This window comes from Adiantum capillus-veneris, chromosome 10 (assembly GCF_014529385.1).
Source record: "Adiantum capillus-veneris isolate H3 chromosome 10, ASM1452938v2, whole genome shotgun sequence".
NCBI lineage: Eukaryota > Viridiplantae > Streptophyta > Polypodiopsida > Polypodiales > Pteridaceae > Adiantum > Adiantum capillus-veneris.
Genome location: NC_140940.1, coordinates 59052090 through 59075423, shown reverse-complemented (window position 1 = coordinate 59075423; position 23334 = coordinate 59052090).

Genomic DNA, 23334 nt, shown 5'->3' with positions numbered 1-23334 from the left:
ATTCTCTCTCTCCCTCTCTCTCTCTCTCTCTGCACACACACACGAAAGACCCGGAGCCACTCCTTCCACCGGCGCTATGCACGAGACAAGACGCAGAAACAAAATGATCCAAACCGAGCCATCACCACAAACCATACCAAAACCTTGCATCAAAACAGATGTGCGGGCACATTGATGGCATCCACGGCCTCGACAATCCTTGCTTTTCGCTTGCAGCCATGATGTCTCTCCTTTAACCTCACCTTTTGATTCTCGGTCACCCTGTACTGGCTCCTGATCTCTGGCCTTGCCTTGTGATGACGATTCCAGCCTGCTTATGCCTCTCTCTTGCCCGAGGCGGCCCTGCTCCCCTCCACTTCTCCTCCTTAATTTCTATGGCGCTTACTACATATCCCTTTCTCTGTGGAGCCCCGACAACCCCTTCTCCTTATGACATCTACCACCCACCAAGCTCAGCTCCCCTTCTGACTCGCGGCTTCTCTCTCTCTCCTTCCCATGTAGCCCATGGCGGCCCTTCCTGTATCACGGGCTGGCTTTAACTATCCGGCCACATCATTGACGGCTCTCCTGCAACGTTTTTGACGACAAAAACTCTTGAACCCCCCCAAAGCAACCTCCGCAATCCTCTCCTATTCTCCTTGGCCGCTCCCTTGCATGGCTAGCCCCCTGGCTGCTTTTTTTCCTGCTCGCCACCTCCTCTTGGCGGCCCTTTCACCTCCCCGATGACGCAACCCTACAGCTCGTCTGGTCTGTCGTATGCTAGCCTCCCTCAGCTCGTGGGTCTCCCGAGCCTCCTCTATTCGGCCACCCTCATGCTCTTGCAGCGCCCTCCTCCTCAGGAGCTCTCGGCGCGACACTCCATGGCCCCCGCCACCTTGCGGCCTCCCCTTTCTCTACAACTGGCAACTCTGCCTTCCCTTTTGGTCCCTGGCGGACTTTCACAAACCAACACCCCCCTTGATGCAACACGCGCCCCCTTCAACACCTCTGGCTTCATCCTCAGTCGTTAAGTCTTCTCTAAAAATAGCCAGCATGGCCTCCTTGCCCACGTGAGTATGCTCGGCACGGGTATCGCGAGTTCCGCCTACTTTGATGTTTGAGCTTCATTGTGTTAATGCCAACCTGATCATCAAAAATATTGTTCAAAATAGTGTTTGCCGCGGTCGATCATCGTTTCGAGCTTGAATTGACACCCGAATAGTAAACGACCATGAAGCCGCACTCGAATACATAAAAATTTCGACTCCGTTGACCTTGATGTCCGATCGGACATACACATCATAGCACCTTTCACCTTCCAAGTCTTGAGAACCACAAATGACCTGTACCATGTCGCATTTGGCATACGCATCGTGGCTGTAGAGTCTCCTACCGACACCTCTATCCAGATCCCATATCATAAACTTGATAGTACCTGCATCTAGCACTCCTCGTCCCATTTCCAAGCCTATGATATCTATACTTACTCCTGTCACCTGTAATAGCAAAAAACCCTTAACACCATATTTGTGAATTTGAAAATTTTCCAATTCCCACTTTCAAAACAATCTTAAGATTTGAGCACATGGCCAAATTTTAGCCAAATTTTTGAGAGCATGGCTTGGAAGAGCTTTTCAAGTACTACCTTGTGGAAGGCTTTGGCCTTTAAAAACAATTTGAAATATGTCCATATGGCCAAATCTTCAAGAAATTGGTGACTACTAAATTGGTCGTAAAGTCTCAAACTCTCTAACATGATGTTCCTTGCAGCTTCTGCTAGGAAGTGCTCCATCTCGGTGTACCTTTCCCCTAGCACCATCAAATATTTACCCAATGTCCCTGCCACTTGCCTGCAAACCGCCATGCATGGACTTCCTCCACCTCCATGGGTTGGCCCAGTCGGGCTGTACCAATGTCTTATGGCCATGTAAGAGAAATTCCTACAAGTTTGGTTGGCGTTGCTTCGAAACGACGTCGTTTGGCCACCACAATTTGCACACTTAATGAGGAGTGTATGCCCCCCATGCATGGAAATTTTTGTGCCAAGATGGCGTCATCTCATAGCGGCGCCAACCAAACTTGCCGGAATTTCCCTCACTTGACGTCTTATGCTCATGCAAGAGAAATACCGACAAGTTTCGTTGGCATTGCTCCGAGATGATATCAATTGGCCACCAAAATTTGCACGCTAGGAGATAAAGCACGCCCCTCATGCGTACAAACTTTGGCACTAAGATGAAATCATCTCATAGCGGTGCCAACCCAACTTGCCGGAATTTCCCCCACTTGATGTCTTATAGCCATGCGAGAGAAATTCCGGCAAGTTTGGTTGGCGCCTCTCTGAAACGACGTCATTTCGTCACCAAAATTTGCATGTATGGAAGATAGTTTACGCCTCCCACGTGTGCAAATTTTGGCATCAACATGGCATCATCTCATAATGGCTCCAACCGAACTTGCCGGAATTTCCATTACTTGATGTCTTATGGCCATGCAAGAGAAATTCTGGCAAGTTTTGTTGGCGCCGCTCTGAGACAACGTCATTTGTTCAACAAAATTTGCACGCATGGGGATAGTGAACACCCCCCATGTGTGCAAATTTTGGCTCCAAGATGGCATCATATCATGGCGGCGCCAACCAAACTTATGGCCATGTAAGAGAAATTCCTGCAAGTTTGGTTGGCGTCGCTTCGAAACGACGTTGTTTGGCCACCAAAATTTGCACGCTTGGAAAAGAGTACACGCCTCCCATGCGTGGAAATTTTTGTACCAAGATGGAATCATCTCATAGCGGCACCAACCAAACTTGTCGGAATTTTTCTCACTTGACGTCTTATGGTCATGCAAGAGAAATTCCGACAAGTTTTGCTGGCGCCCCTCCGAGACGACATCAATTGGCTACCAAAATTTACACGTGTAGGAGATAAAGCACGCCCCCCATGTGTACAAACTTTGGCACCAAGATGGCATCATTTCATAGCGGCACCGATCCAACTTGCCGGAATTTCTCTCACTTGACGTCTTATAGCCATGCGAGAGAAATGCCGGAAAGTTTGGTTGGCGCCGCTCCAAGACAACATCATTTTGCTACCAAAATTTGCATGTGTGGAAGATAGTACACGTCTCTCACGTGTACAAATTTTGGCACCAACATGGCATCATCTCATAATGGCTCCAACTGAACTTGTTGGAATTTTTCCCACTTGACGTCTTATAGCCATGCGAGAGAAATTTCGATAAGTTTCGTTGGTGGCGCTCCAAGACGACATCATTTGGTCACCAAAATTTTCACGCATGGAGGATAGTGCACACCCCCTACGTGTGCAAATTTTGGCACCAAGATGGCATCATATCATGGCAGTGCCAACCAAACTTGCCAGAATTTTCCTCACTTGATGTCTTATGGCCATGTAAGAGAAATTCCTGCAAGTTTGGTTGGCATCGCTTTGAGACGACGTCGTTTGGCCACCAAAATTTACACTCTTGGGGAAGAGTGCACACCCCTATGCATGAAAATTTTTGTGCCAAGATGGCATCATCTCATAGCGGCGCCAACCAAACTTGCCGGAATTTCTCTCACTTGACGTCTTATGGTCATGCAAGAGAAATTCCAAAAAGTTTCGTTGGTGCCACTCCAAGACGACTTCAATTGGCCACCAAAATTTTTAGACGTGGGGGATAAAGCATGCCCTCTATACGTGCAAAATTTGGCACCAAGATGGAATCATCTCATAGCTGTTCTGACCCAACTTGCTGTAATTTCTCTCACTTGACGTCTTATGAACATGCGAGAGAAATTCCAGCAAGTTTGGTTGGTGCCGCTCCGAGACGACATCATTTCACCACCAAAATTCGCACATATGGGGGATAGTGCACGCCGTCCACGTGTGTAAATTTTGGCACCAAGATGGCATCATCTCATAGCGGTGCCAACCAAACTTGCTGGAATTTCCCTCACTTGAGGTCTTATGGCCATGCGAGAAAAATTCCGGCAGGTTTGGGTGGCGTCGCTCCGAGACGACGTCGTTTGGCCATGAAAATTTGACTCCATGGGTGTCAATTTAGACACCTAAATAATGTAATCTCAAAGCGACACCAAACAAACTTGCCAGAATTTTGTTCACTTGATACCTTACGGCCATACGAGAAAAATTTTGGCAAGTTTCATTGGCGTCGCTCCGAGACGACGTCGTTTGGTCACCAAAACTTGCACGCTTGGGGGATAGAGCACGTTTTCTATGTGTGCAAATTTTAGCACCAAGATGGCGTCATCTTAGAGCGGTGCCAACCAAACTTGCCAATTTCTCTCACTGCACGTCTTATGGCCATGCGAGAGAAATTCCGGCAAGTTTGGTTGGCACCTCTCCGAAACAACACCGTTTCGCCACCAAAATTTGTACACGTGGGAGATATTGCATGTCCCCATACATATGTGCAAATTTTGGCACGAAGATGACGTCAGCTCATGGTGGCACCAACCAAACTTGCTGGAATTTCCCTCACTTGACGTCTTATGTCCATGCGAGAGAAATTCTGACAAGTTTTGCTGGCGCTGCTCCGAAACTATGTCGTTTGGCCACCAAAATTTGCAAGCTTGAGGAAGAGTGCACGCCCCCCATGCGTACAAATTATGACACCAAGATGATGTCATCTCATAGCGGCGTCAACCAAACTTTCCAAAATTTTTCTCACTTGACGTCTTATAGTCATGCAAGAGAAATTTGGGCTAGTTTCGTTGGCGCCGCTCCGAAACGACGTCGTTTGGCCACCAAAATTTTTCATGCATGGGAGATAGTGCACGCCTCCCTTGCATGGAAATTTTGGCACCAAGATGGCATCATCTCATAGCAGCACCGGCCAAACTTTCCAGAATTTCTCTCACTTGATGTCTTATGGCCATGCGACAAAAATTCTGACAAGTTTGGTTGGCGTCGCTCCGAAACGACGTCGTTTTGCCACCAAAATTTGCATGCATAGGGGATAGTATACTCCCCCCACGTGTGCAAATTTTGGCACCAAAATGGCATCATCTTATAGCGGCGCCGATCAAACTTGCCGGAATTTCACCCACTTGACGTCTTATGGCCATGCGAGAGAAATTCCGGCAAGTTTGGTGGGCGCTTCTCTGAGATGACATGGTTTGGCCACCAAAATTTTCATGCGTGGGGGATAGTACACTCCTCCCACGTGAAAAGTTGGTGCCCAATTGATGTCGTCTCAGAGCGATGCCAACCAAACTTGCCAGAATTTTTCTCACTTGAAGCCTTCTTGCCATGCAAGAGAAATTCCGGTAAATTTGGTTGGCGACACTCCGAGACAACATTGTTTGGCGATTAAAATTTTGTACGCTTAGAAAAGAGTACACGCCTCCCACGTGTTCAAATTTAGATGCCAAGATGGCGTCATCTCATAGCGGCGCCAACGAAACTTGCCGAAATTTCCATCACTTGACGTGTTATGGTCATGCAATATAAATTCCAACAAGTTGCATTGGCACCACTCTGAGACGGCGTCGTTTGGCCACCAAAATTTGCACGCATAGGAGATACAGCACACCCCCCACAAGTATAAATTTTGGTGCCTAAATGAAATCATCTCAGAGAGACACCAACCAAACATGCCGAAATTTTTCTCGCTTGATGTCTTATGGCCATACGATAGAAATTTTGGAAAGTTTCGTTGGCATCGCTCCAAGAAGACGTCGTTTGGTCACCAATATTGCACACTTAGGAGAGTGCACGCCCCCATGCGTACAAAATTTTGGCACCAAGATGGAATCATCTTATAACGGCGTCAACCAAACTTGCCGGAATTTCCCTCACTTGACGTCTTATGGTCATGCAAGAGAAATTCCGACAAGTTTTGTTGGCGTCGCTCTTAGAGGACGTCGTTTAGCCACTAAAATTTACACGCATGGGGGATAGAGCACACGCCCCATGCATGCAAATTTTAGCACCCAAACGACGTCATCTCTGAGCGACACCAACCAAACAATCACCGAATTTTTCTCACTTGACGGCTTATGGTCATACGAGAGAAATTCTGGCAAGTTTCGTTGGCGTCGCTTGTAGACGACGTCGTTTGGTTACCAAAATTTACACACATGGGAAAGAGTAGATGCCTCCTATACATGCAAATTTTAGTGCCAAGATGGCATCATCTCATAGCGACGCCAACCAAACTTGCCAAAATTTCCCTCACTTTGATGTCTTATCGTTATGCAAGAGAAATTTCGGCAAGTTTCGTTGGCGCCGCTCCGAGACTATATCCTTTGGCCATCAAAATTTTCACGCATGGGAGACAGAGCACACTCTCCATGCGTGAAAATTTAGGTGTCCTAACGACGCCATCATAGAGAGTGGTACAATCCAAACTTGCCGGAATTTTTCTCGCTTGACGCCTTATGGCCATACAAGAGAAATTCTGGCAAGTTTCGTTGGTGTCGCTTCGAGATGACATCATTTGGTCACCAAAATTTTCATGCTTGGAAAAGAGTACACGCCCCATATGCGTGCAAATTTTGGCAGCAACATGTCATCATCTCATAGCAGCGCCGACCAAAGTTGTTGGAATTTCCCTCACTTTAGGTCTTTTGGCCATGCGAGAGAAATTCCAGCAAGTTTGGCTGGCGCCGCTTCAAAACGACGTCGTTTGTTACCAACATTTGCAGGCATGGGGGATAGTGCACAATTCCATGTGTGAAAATTTTAGCATCGATATGGCGTTGTGAGCGGGATGAAAACACACACAGCGCCTCTATAATGACCCGTCACACACTCTTGGGAAGATACACACACACACTATGGGGCACCACTCGGCTTAAACAACACACCTGGCCGAGACAGGGAACACACCTCTGGAGTGAGAGGAGAGAGACTATCCACTTGCCCACTCCACACAGACACACACACACACACACCCAAAAAACTCAGCTCAAAAGAGAAGAAATTTTGATGTTTAGATACAATTGAGCTTGGGCCAACACCAATGGGGCAAATAGCTCACACAATATGGGTAAAATAAGCCAGATACAATCACAAACTAGAGCAGAAACTTCGCTCATAGGAGAAACTTACACAGAAAAACAACAGGAAAAGAGTGAGGAATTTGGCAAAATGGACAGCGCCATCGCGTTCGGAACGGCCCAAAACCCCAGTCTACAATGTCAAAGTGCTCAAATCCGACCTCGGATGAGCAGTTTACGGCCAAAACAGGCTCCAAAATGAGCAAAAACACACCTGCGGCTGTTCCTCCTCTCTTCTCCACGTTTCTTTGGTCTTTTCTCAGTTTTTTCAGCTCCCACACTTAGCTTTATTACTTGGGCACCCTTGGCCTTTTAGATGACCTCAAACGGACCCCGAATAGGCCAAAAACTGACCTCGCAGTGCATAGTTGTCACCTTTTTGCATCCATACGCACACCTGGCACTCATTTCTTTTCAATAATGCATCCCGCAACCACGTGAAGTGGCCCCAAAAAGTGGTCCTAATGATGACCTTTCTGCATAACTCTCACAAGAAAACACCCACGTTGTGTCTGTACTTATCCACGTGCAAGTACTGACCCTGTTCGGCCTCCTGACGCCACTCGATGCCATCTGACGCACCTGCTTACCTCATGTCGTCGGCCCGCGGATAGCTTCCTCGAGAAGTTTTACGTACTACCAACTCCTCCTCATTGTAGAAAAAACACAGTGGTACTGGTAATAGTGAAAATCGATGCACTATGTACATGCTATCCTAGCTGTACACATGTGGACCCCACGCAACCACCTGGCTCTGTAAAATGGGCAATCCTTTATTCGATGCACCATGCATGTGTATGTACATATGCGCAATCCCTTGCTCCAAAAAACTCCTGACAGCGTCATCTCATGGCAGTGGCAACCAAAATTGCCAGAATTTTCCTCACTTGACGTCTAATTATGTCCGTGCAAGAGAAATTCCGACAAGTTTGGTTGGTGCCGCTTTGAGACGACATTGTTTGGCCACCAAAATTTGCACGCTTGGGGAAGAGTGCACACCCCCCACGTGTAGAAATTTTGGCACCAAGATGGCATCATCTTATAGCGGCGCCAACCAAACTTACCGGAATTTCCTCACTTGACGTCTTATGGTCATGGAAGAGAAATCCCGTCAAGTTTCGTTGGTGCTGCTCCGAGACGACATCAATTGGCCACCAAAATTTGCAGGTGTGGGGGATAAAGCACGCCGCCCATGCACGCAAACTTTGGGAGCAGGATGGCATTATCTCATATTGACACCGATCCAACTTGCCAAAATTTCTCTCACTTGACATCTTATGGCCATGCGAAAGAAATTTCGGCAAGTTTGGTTGGCGTCGGTCCGAGACGACGTCATTTCGCCACCAAAATTTGCTCGTATAGGGGATAGTGCATCTTCCCCACGTGTGTAAATTTTGGCACCAAGAAGGTATCATCTCACAGTGGCGCCAACCGAACTTGCTGAAATTTTCCTCACGTGACGTCTTATGGCCATGCGAGAAAAATTCCAGCAAGTTTGGTTGGCATCGCTCGGAGACGACGTCGTTTGGTCACCAAAATTTTCACACTTAGAGGATAGTACACGCCTTCCATGTGTGCAAATTTTGGTGTCCAAACGACGTCGTCCATTAGGAGATTTCGGAGGTCATTTAGAGGGCCTTCTAAGAAATTCTATTTCTCTCTGTTTCTTAAAATATACTTGCACTTGTTGGGTACGTCCAAAAAGACAACTGAACACTCTGAAAAGTGGGCCTAACTTTTCAAATATCCTTGAGAACGGTCTTTTTTCATTCATTGCGTGTGTCGTTTTTATGAAATATACGACACTCATTCCATATAGCTTTCGTCAATCATTGAAATTATAAAAGTCACAAAATTATTGTTTGGTGTTAGAATTTAAAGTTTGATACCACCAATGCGTTCAAAACGACCAAAAACTTAAAAAACATCTATCTACTTGCCTCAATCTGAAACCCAGAGCGGGAGAGATTTTGCCTCACCGTGCTATCGTGCTGTGGCACGTATATAGTGGGAACAGACATTAAACGATTTATCTTGTGACTTTTTGATGCATAAGTATACTTCATATAATACTTATATGCATAAATAAAAGCTTTCTACCATACCTTAGTATTACCTTTGAAGTAATATAAATGTACATTACTATTAGAAAGTACTGCAAGAGAAGTATCAATGATTGTGCCTCTTTTTGTCTGGGGGAAAAGCATTTGTATATTTCTTTTAATATCTCAGCTATACCCTACCATATATAAATTATTTTCTTCTTTTCACATTTATTTAATAATATAACCCTTCAATAATGCATACCTTCTTGGATACATACAAGAGGGAAGGGCCTACTAGAAGACTTTATGAAAAGGAAGATCCAAAGCTTCTTGGACCATCCCAATTTGAAAATCCCGACCTAAGGGCATGGAGAAAAGGCCAAAACCAAGTCAAGCTCTTTTCGTAGGACAATTTTTCCTTTTGAAGCATGTCAATCCGAGTTACAGGTCAATAGTTACAAGGAAACAAGTGAAAAACCCTCTCACAACTACATTGCAAGAAGAGATGGTAAACAGGTGAATCAAGTGAAAAGAGGTAATCTTGGTCTTTTTCCATAAAATAAGATATTTGGAGGATAAAATACATAAGCATGCGAATGTGACACCTCAAAGATGCCTTGAAGAACAAGACACACAAGTTGGGACCCCCTGCTGGAGCCACACAGAAGATGCCTAGGTGGGGCCCACATACATCATGCACCCACATGGAGCCTCAACGACCAAAACTGCTGAATTTCATGATATTTTGAGTCCTAATATTGCCCATTTTAAGAAATATCCAAAGAACATTTGATTTGGGCTAACTCTTTAGCTTAATCAAGTGATTATGTAAAACATGGCTCCCTCACCTATAAAAAGGGCAACCTTCTCTTCATTGGGGGGAAAGTTATGAGTGAGTGAGAATAGCTCAATTCCATATTAACACACTCATCTTAGTGCCACACTTTCTCTTGAAGAAAGACTGAAGTCTTGCCTCATCTTCTCTCTCCATTAAGGTGGTGGCGATTGCTCTCATGTAAGATATATGTTGCTAGTTTTACTTTCATTTGCATATCTAGTCCAATACTTGTCTCTAACTCTATCTCTATCTCTCATTATCTATCTTTAATACCACCACCACACTTAGATCTATCTCTAATTCTATCTTACTCCTCCTTTGATCTCTCTTGTTGTGTCCTAATTGTTTCATTGGAAGGTATTCAAGCAGCAACCTTGTCAATGTAATGAGTACAACCTTCTTGTGGGAAACAATTATGAGGACAAGGTTAGTAACCATATCTTCATCTTCCACAAGCATCTCTCTCTCTCTCTCTCTCTCTCTCTCTCTCTCTCTCTCTCTCTCTTAAAGTTCTCATTCTCTTCCACAAACTCTAGAATCTCCTTGCTACAGGTTCTTCTCTCCCCGCAGTATCCTTATTGCCTAAGGGCAACAATAGGGCTTGGGAGAGAAACTCTCTTCTTCTTCTCCTTTCACTTCTTTCACACCTTTATCTTTGAACATACGAAGTATATCATTGATGAATAACCATAATCCACATAGAGGTAATTTCTTTCAATTCCATTCAGTGCAATCTATTAGGGTCAACATTTGGATTAGTCGAAAGATTCACTTTCAGCAACGCATAGTGTTTCTATTTGGTCCTGATAGGCTCAACGAAATACTTCTCTCACCAGATCCCATCATACTACCTATTATTGACTATGACTTCTCTTTTGACGTGAATGTGGTTATTTTATTATGAATCAAGAGGATTTGTACTCACAACTAATCCCAATCGCTAGACAAAACATATACATTATAGTAAGCACAAAGCTACATCTCCAAAGAGCAATCCGCAACTTATTTGGACAACAAAGATTAAATATCATTAACTCATACATTAACCCTTTTATCCTACCCATGATACGATATGATCGTAATCTCGATGTTTTCATTTTTGTTTTGTTCTGACTATCTTTCATGAGTTCTCTCCATCACGTGTGTGTTTGTAAGGAAAAGTGAGCGGCTTCTTTGGCTACATTTCTTCTTTAGCTCTATAAGCTATGCTATCTACATCTTAGCTCTTTCTCATAACCCTTGAGCTTCCTCACAAAGTCTCACAGCAAGAGGCCCGGTGCCTTCTTGGCAAGACCGCCTACTTCTTGACATATTTTTGGTGAGCCCGACGTGAAACTTCCAGGGTGAGAGTTTGTGCGTAACCATGGGTGATCATGTTGAGCAACAAGGTATGCATTTTGACCCAACAACAATGCAAATCTTTCAAGCATTTGCAATGTTCATGCAACAACAACATGCCACTGAAAGAAGGGAGATTTCAGCAACGAAGGCCATACAAGCGGTCGTCAACAGAATGGATCAATTCAATGGAAAAGATGTAACCAAGTACTTACGCGAGTATGTGGGAGATGGAGTTGCATCGCGTGTTAGAAGGTGAGATGATTCAAAGCTTTGAGCTAGTTGTTGCTCCAAAAATTAGGGAGCATGTTAGGGAAATATAAGATGGGCATGGGAGAAATTGGGAAGAACTCAAAGTAGCTTTAAAGGAGGAATATTTCATGGAGGTCTCTGAGAGAGTAACCAAAAGGACATTCTTAGAATGGGTAGTCAAGCCAAAGCAAGGACTATCAATAACAGAGCTACTTAGGGAATTTGAGCGGCGCTATGCACAACTCACAAGGACAGAAAGGGCCACACTAGATGCGGAGAAGACAGATCTTTTCTTACAAGCTGCAGGTAAAGAGTTTCAAGAAATTTGGACCTTCTTCTTGAAGATAAAGATGCTGAGCAAGGACTAAAGACCGACTGGAATGAAGTTGAAGGTGTTGTCTCGTTGCTTGCCAAACGACAAAGAAGTAGGGACAAGATGGTAGTAAACACTACAAGTCCTTCAACCTCAACTTCTGACAAAATGGTAAAGCCTACTTTTATCGCTCCTAAGTTTGATGAGTCCATGCTAGATGAGCTTGTGAAGGGAATGCGTGACTTGAAGGTGAAGCTTGCAAAGCTTGAAGAAAAAGGCCAACCATCAGGGCCACTTCCTATGCAAAGAAAACAGCCCAAATAAGGGTTTGTTAATAGATGTATTTGGTGTGATAGTACAGACCATGTAAGAAAGGATTGTGATAATTTTAGTGATGCTTTGTCAAAAGATGTTGTCTTTTTTAAGATGGTAAAATCCACTTAAGAGAGACAGATCAACCCTTGAGAACTAACTTTGGGAAGGGGGGAATGCAAACCTTAGTTGAAGATATGGCAACTAAGCATGCCACATCTTCAGTTGAGGCAGCTACTTATGGAGTAAAAATTGAACATTTTTGTGATGAAGAGGTGAGTGACCATCATGGTCAAATTTGGCCAAATGTCATGCAATTAGCTAAAAAGGAAAAGATTACAAAAGAGATTCTACATGAAGCAGGTGATTGCATACGTCTAAAAACAGGATGGAATGATCCAGTGGACTCATTGTCAGTTCATGCCTACATTACAAAATGCCAACAAAATGAGGCAATTGTAGAAGAGAAGCGTAGACGTGAGAATGATGATGAAGGACCATCAAAAAGAGCTTCTAGAAGTGGGGGAAGAAGCGACTCAATGCCTTCTCAAACACCCTCAACAAAAGGAGCATCTCCACCGGAAGTACTCATGGAGGAGTCTACAACGGGAAAGAAGAAAGAGCCAACAAAAGGTAAGACAAAAGGCCCAACTTATAAACTACAATCTGATATTGAGGTTGCTACAGATTTAAAGAAAGTCTTGGAGGAAAGGATCTTGAATAGCAAGATTGAGTTTACTCTGGGAGAAGTTCTTGGCATTGCAAAGCGTGAATTCCACGAGGAGATCATTGACATCATCAAGAGGAAGAGGCAAACCCTTGCTGAAGTTTCTCGTCCACAGGTTGAAGGGGAAATGTCAAAGACACAAGGGATGCAACTGCAAAATAAGGAGAATGATGGAGCTGTGGTAGGATGCTACCAATCTAGTGGGAGAGTGAAGCAAGTGTATTTCTCAAATGATGATAAAGAAGTTGAAGATATTCCTAGGAGTTACTATTCACGAAGTTATTGGGCAAGGGCTACTACAGAAACTTTGGTCAAGGTAGGTGATCTTGAAGAGCCATTTGTTGCCTTGATTGACCATGGTTCAAAAATAAACATAATGTCAAAGAGTCTCTACAACAAGTGCAAATGGCAATTGGAAACAGATCATGGCTGGATGGTAAAAGTGGCAAACAATTCATCCGGTGAATTGTATGCAGCATGTCCAAGTGTGAAGGTGACAATAGGTGATGTAAAGATTGACCAAAACTTCTTTGTACAGGATACATCTTCATATAATCTCATCCTTGGACAACCCTACATTGTGGGAGTTCGAATGGAAACAAAGGTAATGGACGATGGTTCAACATATGCTAGGATATGTAGCAAAGATGGTAAACGTGCTGTCCAATTTCTCACAGTTTAAATGGACAGAAGCACATGTAAAATCCATGAAAAAGCTAAAGGAGTTGCTCCAGTCAGCAACAACTTTGAGAAAGGTAGACTATGAGTGTCAAAGGCCAGTAATTGTGACAGTAGACACCAGTCCTACAGGGATTGGATGGGCAATAGGGCAAGATGACAAAGAAGGACACAGGTATGTGGTAAGATTTGGAGCAAAGGTACTAAGTGCTCGCCAAACAAACTATCCACAGATAAAAAGAGAATTATGGGGTATGGTTACAGCCTTGAAAAGTGGGTAAGAGTACCTAATTGGTGCATGTGTGGTTGTAGAAACAGATTGTCTACCACTTCTTGGGATGATTACAAGCTGCTCAACGCCAGACATTGCTATGTTGCGGTGGATTGCCCACATTAAGTCCTTAAATCCCGAGTTTAAGCACATTGCAGGTAAAGACAATACAGTGGCAGATATGCTATCAAGGGCAAGGTATGAAGATGAGTCACAAATTATTGACAAGGGAGATGATGTAGGCACAAAGTTCTATTCTATCTCTCATGTCAAAGGTAACAATGTCTGCATGACTAATCTACTTGAATCATTCTTGAAAGAGCTTTATAAAGGTGATTGGCTTCTTATTGGAAGCTACTTGAGTACTCTAACAAAACAAGATGATTGACCTGAACAAGATTTCAAGAGGATATGCAGGAAAGCATATGGGTACTTTTTGAGGGATGGTTACTTGTGGAAGCATCCTAAACAAAAGGGTGCTACACCACAATGGGTTATATGTAAAAAAGATACTCAAGTAAAGCTCATGCAAGAGTTTCATGAGAGTCTATGGGTTGGACATAGGGGTGTGTGAGCAACCTTCTCCAAGCTGAAAGAAAAATATTGGTGGAAGGGTATGTATAAAGATGTATCTCAATTTGTAGAGTCATGTGTAATTTGTCAAATGTATTCAAATGTCTGACATTGTGATGGATTGCACCCTACATATCCACTAGCCATGCACTATAAATGGGTTGTGGATCTATTCACAATGCCTTTAGGACTCTGGCAGATGAGATACTTGGTTCTTGCACGAGAAGACCTAACTAATCAGGTTGAAGGAAGAGCATTAAGAGCTAAAACCACAGAAGCTGTGTGCAAATTCCTTCTTGATGAGGTGATTTGCCGTTATAGTTGTGTGGGAAAAATCACTGCAGATAGAGGTGAACTGGATGCCGAAGAAGCAAGGGAGTTCTTTCTAGATTAGGAATCAAGCTTTCTCTTACTACAACTTACAACCCTGAAGGCAATGGAAAGAGTGAAAGGGGCATCCTCCTATCATCAAAGCTTTGGCCAAGGGCGCTTCTGAAGGAAGAGTTGGTGAGTGGCCAAAACTGTTACCATATGCTTTATGGGTTGATCGTACAACACATATCTCAGTAACTGGCTACATGCCTACGGAGCTAATGTATGGTCAAAAGCCAGTGATGACGATTGAAGATACAATTCCCACATGGAATGTACTACCTTGGCAAGAGGGGCTTAGCAGGGAAGATCTCCTTGCACTGCGTATAAGGCAACTAGAGAGAAGACCTGGAGACATTGAAGCTGCAAAAGAACGACTCAAAAATGCAAGGTTGAAAAACAAGGACTACTTTGATAAGCGACATAGACTTAGGAGCAAAGCAATTGACATAGGTGACTGGGTTTTAGTGTATGATAGTAGCCTTGATAACCAGCACACAATCATGCATAAGTTCTCAAAAAGATGGTCTAGACTGTATGTTGTAAAGCATGTGCATGAAAATGCTACTTACAGCTTGTCTGAACTAGATGGTACAGAAGTAAAGATTCCCATTGCAGGAAAAAGGATCAAAATGTTTAAGAGAAGAGGAGACAATGATCTAGAAGATGTTGATGAGGAAGAAGAGCAAAACACAGGTGAAGATTAAAGTGAACATGAAGCTTTGGAATCATCCAGTGAAGAAGAAATCAAGGAAGATGTACAAGTGGGCTGATCTTACAAAGAGACAATATGGCACATATCGGAGGATGTGCAGGTTTAGAAGGGGTGGATGTCGTGCTGTGGCACGTATATAGTGGGAACGAACATTAAACGATTTATCTTGTGACTTTTTGATGCATAAGTATACTTCATATAATAATCATATGCATAAATAAAAGCTTTCTACCATACCTTAGTATTACCTTTGAAGTAATATAAATATACATTACTATTAGAAAGTACTGCAAAAGAAGTGTCAATGATTGTGCCTCTTTTTGTCTGGGGGAAAAGCATTTGTATATTTCTTTTAATATCTCAGCTATACCCTACCATATATAAATTATTTTCTTTTTTTCACATTTATTTAATAATATAACCCTTCAATAATGCATACCTTCTTGGATACATACAAGAGGGAAGGGCCTACTAGAAGACTTTATGAAAAGGAAGATCCAAAGCTTCTTGGACCATCCCAATTTGAAAATCCCAACCTAAGGGCATGGAGAAAAAGCCAAAACCAAGTCAAGCTCTTTTCGTAGGACAATTTTTCCTTTTGAAGCATGTCAATCCGAGTTACAGGTCAAAAGTTACAAGGAAACAAGTGAAAAACCCTCTCACAACTACACTGCAAGAAGAGATGGTAAACAGGTGAATCAAGTGAAAAGAGGTAATCTTGGTCTTTTTCCATAAAATAAGATATTTGGAGGATAAAATACATAAGCATGCGAATGTGACACCTCAAAGATGCCTTGAAGAACAAGACACACAAGTTGGGACCCCCTGCTGGAGCCACACAGAAGATGCCTAGGTGGGGCCCACATACATCATGCACCCACATGGAGCCTCAACAACCAAAACTGCTGAATTTCATGATATTTTGAGTCCTAATATTGCCCATTTTAAGAAATATCCAAAGAACATTTGATTTGGGCTAACTCTTTAGCCTAATCAAGTGATTATGTAAAACATGGCTCCCTCACCTATAAAAAGGGCAACCTTCTCTTCATTGGGGGGAAAGTTATGAGTGAGTGAGAATAGCTCAATTCCATATTAACACACTCATATTAGTGCCACACTTTCTCTTGAAGAAAGACTGAAGTCTTGCCTCATCTTCTCTCTCCATTAAGGTGGTGGCGATTGCTCTCATGTAAGATATATGTTGCTAGTTTTACTTTCATTTGCATATCTAGTCCAATACTTGTCTCTAACTCTATCTCTATCTCTCATTATCTATCTTTAATACCACCACCACACTTAGATCTATCTCTAATTCTATCTTACTCCTCCTTTGATCTCTCTTGTTGTGTCCTAATTGTTTCATTGGAAGGTATTCAAGCAGCAACCTTGTCAATGTAATGAGTACAACCTTCTTGTGGGAAACAATTATGAGCACAAGGTTAGTAACCATATCTTCATCTTCCACAAGCATCTCTCTCTCTCTCTCTCTCTCTCTCTCTCTCTCTCTCTTAAAGTTCTCATTCTCTTCCACAAACTCTAGAATCTCCTTGCTACAGGTTCTTCTCTCCCCGCAGTATCCTTATTGCCTAAGGGCAACAATAGGGCTTGGGAGAGAAACTCTCTTCTTCTTCTCCTTTCACTTCTTTCACACCTTTATCTTTGAACATACTAAGTATATCATTGATGAATAACCATAATCCACATAGAGGTAATTTCTTTCAATTCCATTCAGTGCAATCTATTAGGGTCAACATTTGGATTAGTCGAAAGATTCACTTTCAGTAACGCATAGTGTTTCTATTTGGTCCTGAAAGGCTCAACAAAATACTTCTCTCACCAGATCCCATCATACTACCTATTATTGACTATTATTTCTCTTTTGACGTGAATGTGGTTATTTTATTATGAATCAGGAGGATTTGTACTCACAACTAATCCCAATCGCTAGACAAAACATATACATTATAGTAAGCACAAAGCTACAGTTCCAAAGAACAATCCGTAGCTTATTTGGAGAACAAAGATTAAATATCATTAACTCATACATTAACCCTTTTATCCTACCCATGATACGATATGATCGTAATCTCGATGTTTTCATTTTTGTTTTGTTCTGACTATCTTTCATGAGTTCTCTCCATCACGTGTGTGTTTGTAAGGAAAAGTGAGCGGCTTCTTTGGCTACATTTCTTCTTTAGCTCTAGAAGCTGTGTTATCTACATCTTATCTCTTTCTCATAATCCTTGAGCTTCCTCACAAACTCTCACAGCAAGCGGCCCGGTGCCTTCCTGGCAAGACCGCCTACTTCTTGACAGCACGCGGGGGGCCCATCTTGAAAATTCCAAATGGCCCTCCGTGGGCTGTGAGGCAAAAAATACAAAAAGTGGATCAAGCACGCAGAGGGTCATCTAGAATTTTCCAAACGATCCCTCGCGCGCCATGATCCAAAATCCCATTTTGAGGGGTTTTTTGGTGATTTCTCCCTCTCTGGGTGTCAAATTGAGGCAAGTAGATATGCAATTTTTAGGATTTTGGACGTTCCGGACGCATTGGCAGTGTCAGAAGCTTCTAATTCCAACACCAATTGACAATTTTGTGATTTGTTTAAATTTCAATGATGACGAAAGCCATATTAAATGAGCATCGCCTACCTCATGAAAAAGACATTCACATTGAATGAAATGCACCCATGAAGGACCACTGACACCTTTTTCATATTTTTGTTAAAATCAATCTATTTTTCTACGTAACGTAAGCTCTTCTTTCATTGGAGGAGCACTTTTTTCTCTCTCTTCTAAAAGGCCCCCTAATGGTAGAGTGTCGCCAACCAAACTTGCCAGAGTTTCCCTCACTTGACGTCTTATGGCCATGCAAGAGAAATTTTGGCAAGTTCGGCTGGCACCGCTCCGAGACGATGTCGTTTGGCCACAAAAAATTTACACATTTAGGGAAGAGTACTCGCCCCCTACGCGTTTAAATTTATGCACCAAGATGGCGTCATCTTATAGCTGCGCCAACCAAACTTGCCAGAATTTCCCTCACTTGACATCTTATGGTCATACAAGAGAAATTTCGGCAAGTTTCATTCGTGCTGCTTTGAGACGACATCGTTTGGTCACCAAAATTTGTTGGCATGGGAGATAGTGCACATCTCTATGCATGCAAGTTTTTGTACCAATATGTCATCATCTCATAGCGGCACCGATCCAACTTGCTGGAATTTCTCGCACTTGACGTCTTATGGTCATGCGAGAGAAATTTCGGCAAGTTTGGTTGGTGCCGCTCAGAGACGACGTTGTTTCACCACCAAAAATTGCATCCATAGGGGATAGTGAACGCCCCCCATGTGTACAAATTTTGGCACCAAGACGGTGTCATCTCATAGCGGCACGGATCGAACTTGCCGAAATTTCTCTCACTTGACGTTGGTGCAGCTAGAGTTGGTCCGAGCTGGAAGATGGTTAATTCTAGGTAGAGGCCACATGTGAGTGCAGTGCAGAAGGCTAGGGCAGGTACCAAAGCCCTAGGCAGCCCAGGGGTAGCGGAGGTGTATGCTCAAAGTGGGTTTTTAGGCCAAAGGTGTGCAACAAAGAGCCAAGCAGGTTGGTGGACTACTGTGTTTGAGATGTGGGTTTTATGTGCTAGAATGTGGTGCTCAGTGTGCTCTAGAATCCGGTCTAGACGGCTCGTCAAACGGAGCCTCAGTGCTCAAGATATTGCAGTTTAAAGCTAGAGTGTGTAGGAGATCCCCGACGAACAGGGCAGCTGGAGACAGGTGGCCCGAGCTGATGTCAGTGCATACATGTGTAGAACTCAAGTTATGGAGCATGCCTGTCTTTTCGGAATGCGAATCAAAGCTCTGGCTAGCAAGATATGGTCAGCTGAATATTTTTTGGGGGCTGGGTTTGAGCCCACTTGACTGCATTGGAAGATGTGCCATCTGGCATCATTTTGGCCTCGCCAAGGTTCTCGATGATAGTATGTACCATGTGAAGTTAGCAAGATTCAACTACACGTCAATCGGACACTTGGTCGACCAGATACGGGGAGATGAAGTTGGGAGCCGTGGGCAGTAAGAGGTGTGCATATGATTTTCCAAGTTTTTGGTCGCCTTGGATCGCGGGATTGGAAAAGTCGAGAAGCGGTGAGGACTATGTTGAAGCAAGTCGGCAATGAAAATTTTCACCCGGGCTTTGCGGCTTGACAGTAGGACATTGGAGTAGTGGAAGGGAGCCTGGGAAAGAAGGCCAAGAAGAACATTTTAAAAAATAAAAATAAATGGGGAGTTTTTGAAGGGAGTGTGGGGAGCTCCAAAAGCTGTCACCCCCCAGGCTGCCACGTGGCGGCAATATACCCCACATGCGCAAAGAGGCAGCCGGACTTTGGGCTATTTGGGCTGGGCCGTGAGCCCCCATTAGTGTCACAAAGGGAGTTGAAGAGCTTGTGAGCTCTTGGCCATGGCGCTCACAGGTGGGCGCTGCGTGTGCCGTTTGGCAGCCCAGTGGGGCACATCACAACGGGTTTTGGAGGCGAAGTAGGGCGGCGCAGTGGTGCGCCCGCGCACGGGGGTCTGGTGTTGACAGTGATGATGTGGCTTGCTCGCCCGGCACGGGGCAGTTCACACGGCCCTTGAGGCGTCCACACTTTTAGAGAAGGACCCGCTACCCAATAGCGACCTCGCTATTGGTAGCGAAAGGGGAGGGGTCCCATGGTGGGGTAAGGCAGCGTGGAGCATTCAAAAGGCAAGGGGAGAGTCTCGCCGTAGGGCAATGAGCAAAGAAGAGGAAGGTAGTTCGAGGGTGGAAAAGGTTGTCCGGGCAAAGGCATGGACCAAAGAGGGGACCAAATGGAGAGAGGTGGTAGGATGAGTCGGACAGAAAGAGGAGAGAAAAATAATAAATCAAGTAGTGCAAGGTTGAGGCCATAAGGGTAAAAATAATAAATCAAGTAGTGCAAGGTTGAGGCCATAAGGGTAAAAAATAATAAATCAAGTAGTGCAAGGTTGAGGCCATAAGGGTAAAAATAAAGAATATTAAAATAATAAATAGGAGAGAAAAATAATAAATCAGAAAGAGGAGAGAAAAATAATAAATCAAGTAGTGCAAGGTTGAGGCCATAAGGGTAAAAAATAAAGAATATTAAAAAGTAAAAAATGAAGAGCCTAGGGGGCAATAGCGACATCGCTAATGGCCCCCCCCCCCCCCCCCCCCCCCCCCCCCCAAGTGCAAAAGAGAGAACAATGCACAGATAGAGCAAGGTGGTGCCCCCCCTCCCAAAAAGTACCAAAAATGGGTCCCATATGGACCAATCAAAGTACAATTTCCCAAATTGAACCCCCCACCCTATAAAAGTAAAAAATGAATCAAATTAGGGACTTTTGGCCTAGTTTCTTTCCTGGCTTTTGGTGGCCGTTTTGAAGCCTACAAAGGGGAGCTTTTGGACCGAGGAGTGTGCCTGTCAAGCCCTTTGCATTTTCCTTGTGTAAATGGCCATGGTGATGGCAGTGTGAGTCTGTATAAGTGTTTGGCGGAGTGTAATTGAGCTGTGGTTGCCTCCCTTGCTATTGTTTCCCCTTCCCCCCTTCTCTTTCTCCTGCTTTCATGTTTCTCCTCGGTGTCGGCTGTGTGGAAGTGTGTGCCCCCCCCCGGACCGATGGTGTTTTGAGTGAGAGAGTGAGATTGAGTGGCTGTGTGTGTGTGTAAGGGTGGAGACAGGCAGTGGTAGTAGGTGTACCTGGTGTGGTGGTTTTGGGGAGTGTGTGAGCAGTGGTAATCGAGAAGGCGATGGTCTGCCAGTGTGAGTTGTGTGTTTGAAGGTGTTTTCCGAGAGCATAGGGGTGTTGTGAATACCCTGAGCTATAGAGAGGCCTTTGTGTTGGTGCCGGGCGTGTTCCCCCATTCCCCCTCTTCAATGTCTTATGGCCATGTGAGAGAAATTCCAGCAAGTTTGGTTGGCGTCGCTCCGAGACGATGTCATTTGGCCACCAAAATTTTCATGCATGGGGGATAGTGTACGTCTCCCACATGTGAAAATTTTGGTACCCAAATGACGTTTTTTCAGAGCGACGCCAACCAAACTTACCAGAATTTTGCTCACTTGACGTCTTATGGCCATGCAAGAGAAATTCCGACAAGTTTAACTGGCGCCGCTCCGAAACGACGTTGTTTGGCCACCAAAATTTGCATGCTTGGAAAAAAGTACACGCCCTTGATGCGTTCAAATATAGGCACCAAGATGGCATCATCTGATAGGGGTGCCAATCAGACTTGCCGGGATTTCCCTCACTTGATGTCTTATGGTCATGCAAGAGAAATTTCGGCAAGTATCGTTGGCGCTGCTCTGAGACGACACCGTTTGGACACCAAAATTTGCACACATGGGAGACAGAGAACACTTCCCACGCGTGCAAATTTTGGTGCCCAAATGACATCATCTCATAGCGACTCCAACAAAACTTGCCGGAATTTTACTCACTTGACGCCTTATGGCCATACGAGAGGATTTCTGGCAAGTTTCATTGGCGCCGCTCCGAGACGACGTCGTTTGGTCAGCAAAATTTTCACCCTAGGAGAGAGTGCACGCCCCCTAGGCGTGAAAATTTTGGCACCAAGATGGCATCATCTCATAGCGGCGTCGACTAAACTTTTCGGAATTTCCCTTACTTGACCTCTTATGGCCATGCGAGAGAAATTCCGGCAAGTTTGGGTGGCGCCACTCCAAAACTGTTAGGAAATAAGACGTAGCTAAATAGATAATTGAGTAGATTACTTAATGGAGAGAGATAGATTTACATACACGAGATTATAGAGTAGAGAGAGAGAGAGAGAGAGAGAGAGAGAGAGTACACACGATATACGTGGTTCACCCAATGTGGGCTACGTCCATGGGAAAGCAGCCACTCAATGGCTTTAGTACTTCAAAACAAGAAGTAGTTTACAAAGGGATTATACCCTTAATGGAACTCCCGCTTTGCTTCACTCTCACCACCTCACACTCACCTTGTTGCATCAACTTCACACTATGAAATGTGTGTAGAAATGGCCTTCTTTTATAGGCCAAAAGGGTTGCCCTCTCTTATGAAAGGCAGCCATGTGTAGCCGCCCTTGTGTGAATAAGTCCAAATCGGACCCTCCAATCCGCCCATGTGTGGCCGCCCTTGAGAAGACAAGTCCGCTTTTGAATTCGGCCACCGGCCACCGGCCATTGGCTTCCGACCACCGGCCATCGGCCATTGACTACTAGCCACCACCGGCCAACCGACGGTTGTTTTCCGACCACTTTCCGGCCGCCGTCCGGCCATAATATTCCGGCGAGGGGAAAAAAAGTCTCAGGGGGTTTCCGCCCCCAAGGCCCCTAAAGTTGCCCCTGATTTTTGACTGTGAAAATTTTGGTTTTCGGTGAGTGATTTTCCTTCACGCACGATGGCTTCTCCTCATAATGGGGGCCTTACAAATGTGTGCTTTTACCACAAAAAATTGCAAGGGTAAATCAAGCACCATACTTAACAAAAACGACGTCGTTTGTCATGATCACTAATATCTAATCCTCCTAAATAATTTTCTCATGTTAAATTGATCATTTAATATGGAGAAGTACCAGGGGAGAAAAAGCTAGAATATTGGTTAGAATGGCAGACCGATCACAGTAGGGATTCAGAGGAGGGAAAATAGGGATCCAAAGGGGGGGCCATCTGCAAAAGAGCAATGTGCAGCAATGGGATTCAAAGACCCTAAGGTTCATCCCATTAAGATTTCCAAAATGCTGAGGTTCCAAAATTGAAAGGTTATGTTTAATGGTCAAACTCTAGGTAAATTGGATGCTTGTGGGAAGACTCAAAAGTCTTCCCAGATCCCTATCTTGGAGGGGGCGAGCCCTTTTAGTAGGGAATGAGAGA